The sequence below is a fragment of the Triticum dicoccoides genome, chromosome 7A (assembly GCF_002162155.2).
Source record: "Triticum dicoccoides isolate Atlit2015 ecotype Zavitan chromosome 7A, WEW_v2.0, whole genome shotgun sequence".
NCBI lineage: Eukaryota > Viridiplantae > Streptophyta > Magnoliopsida > Poales > Poaceae > Triticum > Triticum dicoccoides.
In genome coordinates this window covers 727,789,306-727,798,768 of record NC_041392.1, presented here as the reverse complement: position 1 = coordinate 727,798,768, position 9,463 = coordinate 727,789,306, and positions in this window count along the sequence as shown.

Below are 9,463 nucleotides of genomic sequence, written 5' to 3'. Positions count from 1 at the left end.
TTAGAAAAATTATAAACTTTCTGTTAGTGCCATTAGTTTTCAAATTTGAAAACACTTTTTAGTTTTTTTTTCTTTGTTGCTTTAATTATTTTATTTTGTTTCTATTTACAAAAAAAATACTTATTGTTGCTATTTTTTTTGTTTTCCAGATTTTTTGTTTTGTTTTCTACATTATTTGTTTTCTTTTGTTTTTTGCTTTATTTTTTATTTCTTTTTGCATTTAGGTCAGCATAATTATAAACATTTTGTTAGTGCCATTAGTTTTGGAAGAATTATAAACTTTCTGTTAGTGCCATTAGTTTTCAAATTTAAATAGTTAAAATCTGAATTCTTTGAAATTTGTGTGAATCACAAGTTTGTGATTAACTTTACTAAAAAAATGAACATAGATGCACCTATAGAGAAAATTCGACCTAAATTCACAGTTTTCAAATGAACTCTGAAAACGTTGGCATAGCATACTCGTGTGTTACAAAGTTGGCATGGTATCATCATAATAGTTGCGGGAGAAAGTCTTCACTTTTTCTTCACTTGTGTCATTTGCTTATTGCGCCGTAACCATGGATAATCTTCATCATTTATCAGGATGCTTGGGTCAGCCTTGACATTGAAGGGAGGAATTTCATGAAACTTTTCATAATCTTCAGACATGTCAGTCTTACCGTCCACTCCCAGGATGTCCCTTTTTCCTGAAAGAACTATGTGGCGCTTTGGCTCATCGTATGATGTATTCGCTTCCTTATCTTTTCTTTTTCTCGGTTTGGTAGACATGTCCTTCACATAGATAATCTGTGCCACATCATTGGCTAGGACGAACGGTTCGTCAGTGTACCCAAGATTTTCCAGATCCACTGTTGTCATTCCGTACTATGGGTCTACCTGCACCCCGCCGCCTGACAGATTGGCGCATTTGCACTTAAACAAAGGGACCTTAAAATCATGTCCGTAGTCAAGTTCCCATATGTCCACTATGTAACCATAATATGTGTCCTTTCCGCTCTCGGTTGCTGCATCAAAGCAGACACCGCTGTTTTGGTTATTGCTCTTTTGATCTTGGCGATCGTGTAAAATGTATTCTCATTTATCTCCTATCCTTTGTAAGTCAATACAGTCAAAGATGGTCCCCTGGACAACAAGTACAACTCATCACAAACATTGTTGTCACCTCTGAGACGTGTTTCCAACCAACTGCTGAAAGTCCTGATGTGTTCACATGTAATCCAGTCGTTGCACTGCTCCGGGTGTTTGGAGCGCAGACTATTCTTGTGTTCATCGACATACAGGGTCACCAAGGTAGAGTTCTGTAGAACTGTGTAGTGTGCTTGAGACCAAGAATATCCGTCCCTGCATATTATCGAGTCACTTCCAAGAGTGCCTTTTCCAGTCAGTCTCCCCTCATACCGCGATTTAGGGAGACCTATCTTCTTAAGGCCAGGAATGAAGTCAACACAAAACCCGATAACATCCTATGTTTGATGGCCCATGGAGATGCTTCCTTCTGGCCTAGCGCGGTTACAGACATATTTCTTTAGGACTCCCATGAACCTCTCAAAGGGGAACATATTGTGTAGAAATACGGGCCCCAGGATGACAATCTCGTCGACTAGATGAACTAGGACGTGCATCATGATATTGAAGAAGGATGGTGGGAACACCATCTCGAAACTGACAAGACATTGCGCCACATCACTCCTTAGCCTTGGTACGATTTCTGGATCGATCACCTTCTGAGAGATTGCATTGAGGAATGCACATAGCTTCACAATGGCTAATCGGACGTTTTCTGGTAGAAGCCCCCTCAATGCAACCGGAAGCAGTTGCGTCATAATCACGTGGCAGTCATGAGACTTTAGGTTCTGAAACTTTTTCTCTGGCATATTTATTATTCCCTTTATATTCGGCGAGAAGCCAGTCGTGATCTTCATACTGAGCAGGCATTCAAAGAAGATTTCTTTCTCTTCTTTCGTAAGAGCGTAGCTGGCAGGACCTTTATACTGCTTCGGAGGCATGCCGTCTTTTTCGTGCAAACGTTGCAGGTCCTCCCATGCCTCAGGTGTGTCTTTTGTCTTCCCATACATGCCCAAGAAGCCTAGCAGGTTCACGCAAAGGTTCTTCATCACGTGCATCACGTCGATTGAAGAGCGGACCTCTAGGTCTTTCCAGTAGGGTAGGTCCCAAAATATAGATTTCTTCTTCCACATAGGTGCGTGTCCCTCAGCGTCATTCGGAACAGCTAGTCCGTTGGGACCCATTCCAAAATATAAATCATTGACCATAGCAAGTACGTGATCACCGGTACGCATGGCGGGCTTCTTCCGGTGATCTGCCTCGCCTTTGAAATGCTTGCCTTTCTTTCGACATTGATGGTTGGTCGGAAGAAATCGACGATGGCCTAGGTACACATTCTTCCTGCATTTGTCCAGGTATATACTTTCAGTGTCATCTAAACAGTGCGTGCATGCGTGGTATCCTTTGTATGTCTGTCCTAAAAGGTTACTGAGAGCGGGCCAATCGTTGATGGTCACGAACAGCAACGCCTTTAGGTTAAATTCCTCCTGTCTGTGCTCATCCCACGTACGTACACCGTTTCCATTCCACAACTGTAAAAGTTCTTCAACTAATGGCCTTAGGTACACATCAATGTCATTGCCGGGTTGCTTAGGGCCTTGGATGAGTACTGGCATCATAATGAACTTCCGCTTCATGCACATCCAAGGAGGAAGGTTATACATACATAGAGTCACGGGCCAGGTGTTATGATTGTTGCTCTGCTCCCTGAAAGGATTAATGCCATCCGCGCTTAAAGAAAACCATACATTCTTTGGGTCCTTTGCAAACTCATCCCAGTACTTTCTCTCGATTTTTCTCCACTACGACCTGTCAGCGGGTGCTCTCAACTTCTCGTCTTTCTTCTGGTCCTCACTGTGCCATCGCATTCAACCATGGTATTATAGGAGCATACCACATCACCTTCGCAGGAACCCTCTTCCTGGGGGGCTCGCCGTCAACATCACGAGGGTCATCTCGTCTGATCTTATACCGCAATGCACCGCATACCGGGCATGCGTTCAGATCCTTGTATGCACCGCGGTAGAGGATGCAGTCATTAGGGCATGCATGTATCTTCTCCACCTCCAATCCTAGAGGGCATACGACCTTCTTTGCTGCGTATGTACTGTCGGGCAATTCGTTATCCTTTGGAAGCTTCTTCTTCAATATTTTCAGTAGCTTCTCAAATCCTTTGTCAGCCACAGCATTCTCTGCCTTCCACTGCAGCAATTCCAGTACGGTACCGAGTTTTGTGTTGCCATCTTCGTATTTGGGGTACAACCCTTTTTTGTGATCCTCTAACATGCGATCGAACTTCAGCTTCTCCTTTTGACTTTCGCATTGGGTCCTTGCATCGACAATGACCTGGCGGAGATCATCATCATTGGGCACATCGTCTGGTTCCTCTTGATCTTCAGCAGCTTCACCCGTTGCAGCATCATTGGGCACATCGTCTGGTTCCTCTTGATCTTCACTAGCTCCCCCCGTTGCAGCATCACCGTATTCAGGGGGCACATAGTTGTCATCGTACTCTTCTTCTTCGCTGTCTTCCATCATAACCCCTATTTCTTCGTGCCTCGTCCAAACATTATAGTGTGGCATGAAACCCTTGTAAAGCAGGTGGGAGTGAAGGATTTTCCGGTTAGAGTAAGACCTCGTATTCCCACATTCAGTGCCTGGACAACACATAAAACCATTCTGCTTGTTTGCCTCAGCCGCATCGAGAAACTCATGCATGCCCTTAATGTACTCGGAGGTGTGTCTGTCACCGTACATCCATTGCCGGTTCATCTGCGTGCATTATATATAATTAAGTGTCCAAATTAATAGAAGTTCATCATCACATTAAAACCAAAGTGCATACACAGTTCTCATCTAACAACATATAGCTCTCCAGAGCATCTAATTAATTAAACCATACATTGAAACTATGTAAAACATTTCAATGCAAAAACAAATGCGATCATAATCGTAACCAACTTAACAATTGATCCAACAACATAATGATACCAAGCATCGGTATGAATGGCATATTTTCTAATCTTTCTAATCTTCAAGCGCATTGCATCCATCTTGATCTTGTGATCATCGACGATATCCGCAACATGCAACTCCAATATCATCTTCTCCTCCTCAATTTTTTTATTTTTTCCTTCAACAAATTGTTTTCTTCTTCAACTAAATTTAACCTCTCGACAATAGGGTCGGTTGGCATTTCCGATTCACATAAATCCTACATAAATAAAATCTATGTCACGTTGGTCGGCATAATTTTCATAAACAATAATGAACCAATAGTTATAAAGATAATATATATACCACATCCGAATTATAGACAGGATGAGGGCCGACGGGGGCAGATACCAAAACCATCGCACTATATAAGATGCAATAATAAAAGTAAGAAAATAATACAAGTATCTATGTAAACATACAAGTAAGAATATTTTTCCTTTCAGAAACAAGATAAGAACAAGAGGCTCACCACGGTGGTGCCGGCGATGAGCTCGGCGCAGGTGATCGACGGTGATGAAGACGGGGACGGGGCGTGACGGACCGCTAAACCTAGACAAATATTGAGGAAAATGGAGCTTGGAGGTCGAGCTTGGAGAGGAGAAAGCTTAAGTAGTGTGGCTCGGGCATTCGCATTCCATCGAACACCTTGTGTGCATAGGAGGTGAGCTAGAGCACCACCAAGCCCTCTCCCCCTCGGCCAGAAAAAAACAGAGCAGTGTGCTCTGCTCTTACGCGAGGGGGTATATATAGGCACCTCATTGGTCCCCGTTGGTGGCATGAACCGGGACAAAAGAGGAGCCTTTGGTCCCGGTTCAAGCCACCAACCGGGACCAATGGTGGTGGGCTAGGAGTGAAGCCCATTGGTCCCGGTTCGTCCCACCAACCGGGACCAAAAGGTCCAGATGAACCGGGACCAATGGCCCACGTGGCCCGGCCGGCCCCCTGGGCTCACGAACCGGGTCCAATGCCCCCATTGGTCCTGGTTCTGGACTGAACCGGGACTAATGGGCTGACCTGGCCTGGACCAAAGCCCTGTTTTCTACTAGTGGATCTTGTTCTCTTTGGCGAGCAACTTGGACATGGATTTGTTTTCAACGGCGCGTGCTCTTCTCTCCTCAATGGCCGCTTTGCGCAGCCCCTCTTCCTTGAGCAATTGCCACTTTTCTTGCTTCTCCTTTGCCTTTTTCTTGGCCAACTATTTCTTGATCTCCAACGACTTCAACATCATCAATTCGTTTGATTGCACCATGGCATCAATCTTCTCCCTCAAGCTCGGTGCTTCTTTCTCTCTCTTCATCTTCTCCTTAGTCTTCTTGTCGCCATCGGGCTTGTTCAAATTTATTGGGCCATCATCATCCTCATCTTCATCCATGTTTTAAGTGATCCTCTCATCGGTGGGGATTTTTGTCGATTAACTTCCACTTCTCGCACTTTTGGAGCAAGTCACAAAAATGCTCTAGTTTGAAGAACTTGCCTTCCGAAACTTCCATGTCTTTGTATCTATGTTGGGAAATCTTGTCCTACACAATGTGAACAAAGTGAAATGGTGCGATCATTTCATATGATGCAAATATGATGATGCACAACTTGCAGAAAGGCAAAACAAACACACATAGTTGGATTCCATGGTTCCACTTGGAGGTGCATTGCGTACTTGCTCCAAGCAAGTTGCCCCACGGCTGCACATAGGCTTGATCACCTCCCAACGCCCTTGAAGGGACCGAAATGTGTGTGGAGTCCTATTGGGGTACTCTGCCATCATGCGGAAGTATTGATCCTCGACCCTTTGCCAATACCTCTTGGCGGTTTGAGATGTACTCGTGCATGCATCAAGAGATACCGCACTCCACGCATTGATTAGAACTTGATCTTCGAAGATCGTGTACTTCTTTAATCTCTGACATTTCCTAATTTTTTTTTGCGATTGCTCATACACTTCCGCTTCGATCTCCTCTATTTCCTCCTCACAACCATGATCGTCCACGCCGCCCTCCGTTTCATTGTAGTCGAATGCGGTGAATGGGGCTTGATCAATGTCAACGGCGTTGGTGTCCAACAAATTCACGAACTCGGCAGTTGCATTGTTCGAACCACCGCTATAGTGAGCGACAACAAGTCACGAGCTATTGCAAAATGGCGTAAGCAAAGAAAATTGCCATGACTGAAAGATGCATACCTTCCGTCCATTTCGTTAAACACCTCGCTTGCGTGGGGGGGGGGAGCAGCACCGTTGAGCGGCATCGCCGGGGCACCTCTTTCCGGGCGCGGAGTGAGCAGATGAAGGAGGCGACTTCTTTGTAGGCGGAACCCTCTTCCTCTTGCTGCCGGCGGCCTTGGCGACCCTCTCCGCCGCCGGCCGAGATCGCACAGCAGCGTTGGCGCCCGGAGCGCGGGCCTTCGCGGCGGGGGCTGCCGGATTCCCGCCCTGCACGACCACGTTGCCCTGCCGCTTGCAGGCAGGCGCGGTGTTACCTTGGGTGACGGCGGGGCCAACATGGCCTTTGACGAGATCCGCCCGAGGAGAAGGAGCGTGTGCGACCTCGATGGTGACGGGGGACAGCAGGGAGTCAGCCATGGCGGCGAAGGACGGCCGGGGAAGATGCACCGGAGCGTGCGGTGGCGGGGCAATGGTGGCGGAGGGTCGGGGGAGCGAGAAAGGCCGTGCGGAAATGTCCCTCCCGCCAAGTCTCGCTGCGGATAAGGGCTGAGCTCGGGTCGTCTTTCTAGCCCATGAATCTAGAGGTTGGGGAAATGTTTTATCGCGCCCCGCAAAAATATTGCGAGCCTGGGCGGGATGCGGGGTCTGGTCGAGCAGGTTTTTCCATCCCGACCCGCATTTTGGCGGTTATTTTGCGGGTCAGAACGGAATGCGGGGTCTGCTAAAGATGCTCTACACCCCATACGGTAAAATGGTATTACTACTCTGGAAGCTCCAGGCAGCCTCTCTGGCTGGCTCAGCATGCCAGATTTTTCTCGTTGATTCGTCACAATAAGTGGACACTAGCCGCTACCTGGCTGGCTCAGCTGCAGCCTTATTTTGCGAGAGAATTCGTTATTTAGCTCTTTTTTAAAATATGCTTCCTTTTTTGCCCTATAAAAATATTTTTTCTCTTTTTGACACCTGAACTTTATTTTCTTCCTTTAGTAACATTTCCATCACTTTTGACCACTAACACTGTCAGGTGTAATTCAAAAAGTCTTTTTTACCCCTGCTTTAGCTCCAAGTAAAAAGAAGAAGAAACCCCATGACCAAACTTCTCTCCTTATTTCCCACCCCGGGGCGATGCTGATGTTGCTCATGGCGGGGCGGAGGGTGATGGATCATCGACCTCGGCATCCATGGAACAACGTGTGCCCATGCACGCGTTCCAGCACTGCTCGCCGGTCGCGGTTGCTTTTGTTGGTGTTAAACACGACAGTAGCATCACATACATGTATGCTTGATTACTTGTGCGTGTATGTGTGCGTGTAGGACTGGTGTCACTACACCACGGTAGCTAAAAGAAGGCATAGGAGTTGTGTACGTGTGCAACTCGCCGGGCTACATATCAAAGCTAGCTGTGCTAGCATTGATTGATCAAGACGGATCGAGCCAGCCGGGCTAGGTAGTTAGCTGTGCTAGGTGGCGAAGGCGTTGGTGCATCTCGGCCGCCAGCAAGTGCGACTGCTGCTACGCCAGTGGTTGGTGGCCGTGACTCTCGGGCTGAACCCGAGCGCCGCGATCCGGCAGCCTGCGCGAGGCGTGCAACTGGTACTTGGTGGAGGGCGGTGCACGTGGCACGGAGTTGATACTGGAACTGTACGCACGGATCCCTTTAGTTAAGGGATTTTTTATTCAAGTGCATATATATATATGGAAAACATCAGTAAACATATTTCATAAAATCAGTGATTGTTTTTTTACTTAAATATTCTAGACAGTCACATAGTGCATTAGGGGCAAAATAGTCTTTCCACCACACACTTAACATTGTTACTGACTTAAGGAGACGGAAATGTCAATGAGGGAACAAAATAAAATTTGAGTGTCAAAAAGAAAAGAAAATTTTATTTGGGACAAAAAAGGAAGCAAATTTTAAGAAAAGACCAAATAAAGATTTCTCTCTTATTTTGCAGCTGCTGCAGCCTTGGCATCATATGGAAGGTCTAAACGGCTCCCTGCTAGGCTTGTCCGTCGCCAATCATGCTAGACAGCCAAAGGCAGGTCCATGAAAAAAAAAGAGGCACGTTGCTAAAACTGTCACCCATCCGAGCTACCTCTGGTGAAAGCTTACCACTCATCTACACTGAGACCGACGTGGTTGGATCAGTGGTTCCACCTTCTCACGACCTGACCTATCGGCACACTGTACGCCGGCGGCGACTGTTGAGCTCGTGACCCAAAAATTAGACAACCATATATGTTCATAGACAGTGGCGGACCCAGAGAAAAAATGAAGGGTGTGCACAATTTGAAAAAAATCAGCCTAATCTAAGTGTCATATCATATATGGCAAAAGAATAACACAAATAGCTCAATCAAGTCTCACAATATTACGTTTCAGTAAATAATTTCAAATTTGCAAAATTACAATACAAATAATTATGAAAGAGACACAAGAATACCTTTGGTTTGCCCTTCAGCTGCAACCTTCTTTATTTGAACTCATGTTTTCAACAAAATGGACATAATATTACCAATCCTCTTTGTCTTGAGTTATGCAAGTACAACAAAACAAGAGGTGTCCAACAATTACAACAAAATGGTGACCGTTGTTCTGTTCAAAGGATAAATAGTTTTTATGTCATTAAACAAACAAGAATGTGGGCTTAAATGGACTGCAATGTCCTATTTTCACGGACTAAAGGGCAACTGATGCGGGTGATCCATGCATCCAGCTGGTCAATGGCAAGCATTTCGGGGCGGATGGCCGGTGGAGAAAGGAGGGGAAGGGACCGGGCGACAATGCGAGCGGCCGAGAGGAGGGAAGAACGGGGAGCGGCGATGTCCAAAACACAGACGAGCAGTCGAGCCGGGTGATTAGGTTTGGATGGCTGGCTCCCGCATTTGTGTCCATGGACCGATCCTGATTTGTCCATGGACGAATGCGGGAGAAAATTTATGGGTCAACGTTGAAAATATCAAATCTTGTTATACCTAGATTTTCTTTCCCCTCTCGCAAGGCGATTAGGGAAAGTCTTCCTTCCTTCGATCTTCACCGGCGAGTCCGTGGATTTGCCTCCCCTTCGCCCGCCGCTCCGGCAGCCGGTGGAGGGGAGGGGATTTCTCGTGTCTCGAATCTCACTAATAGATAGGTATGATTTTAGTCCTCGTAGGGGCGGTGTTTGGACGTATGGCGGTGCTTATTCATCGAGTCAGTCTTCCGGGCTACGACCCTCCTCAAGTTTGTCCGTTGGG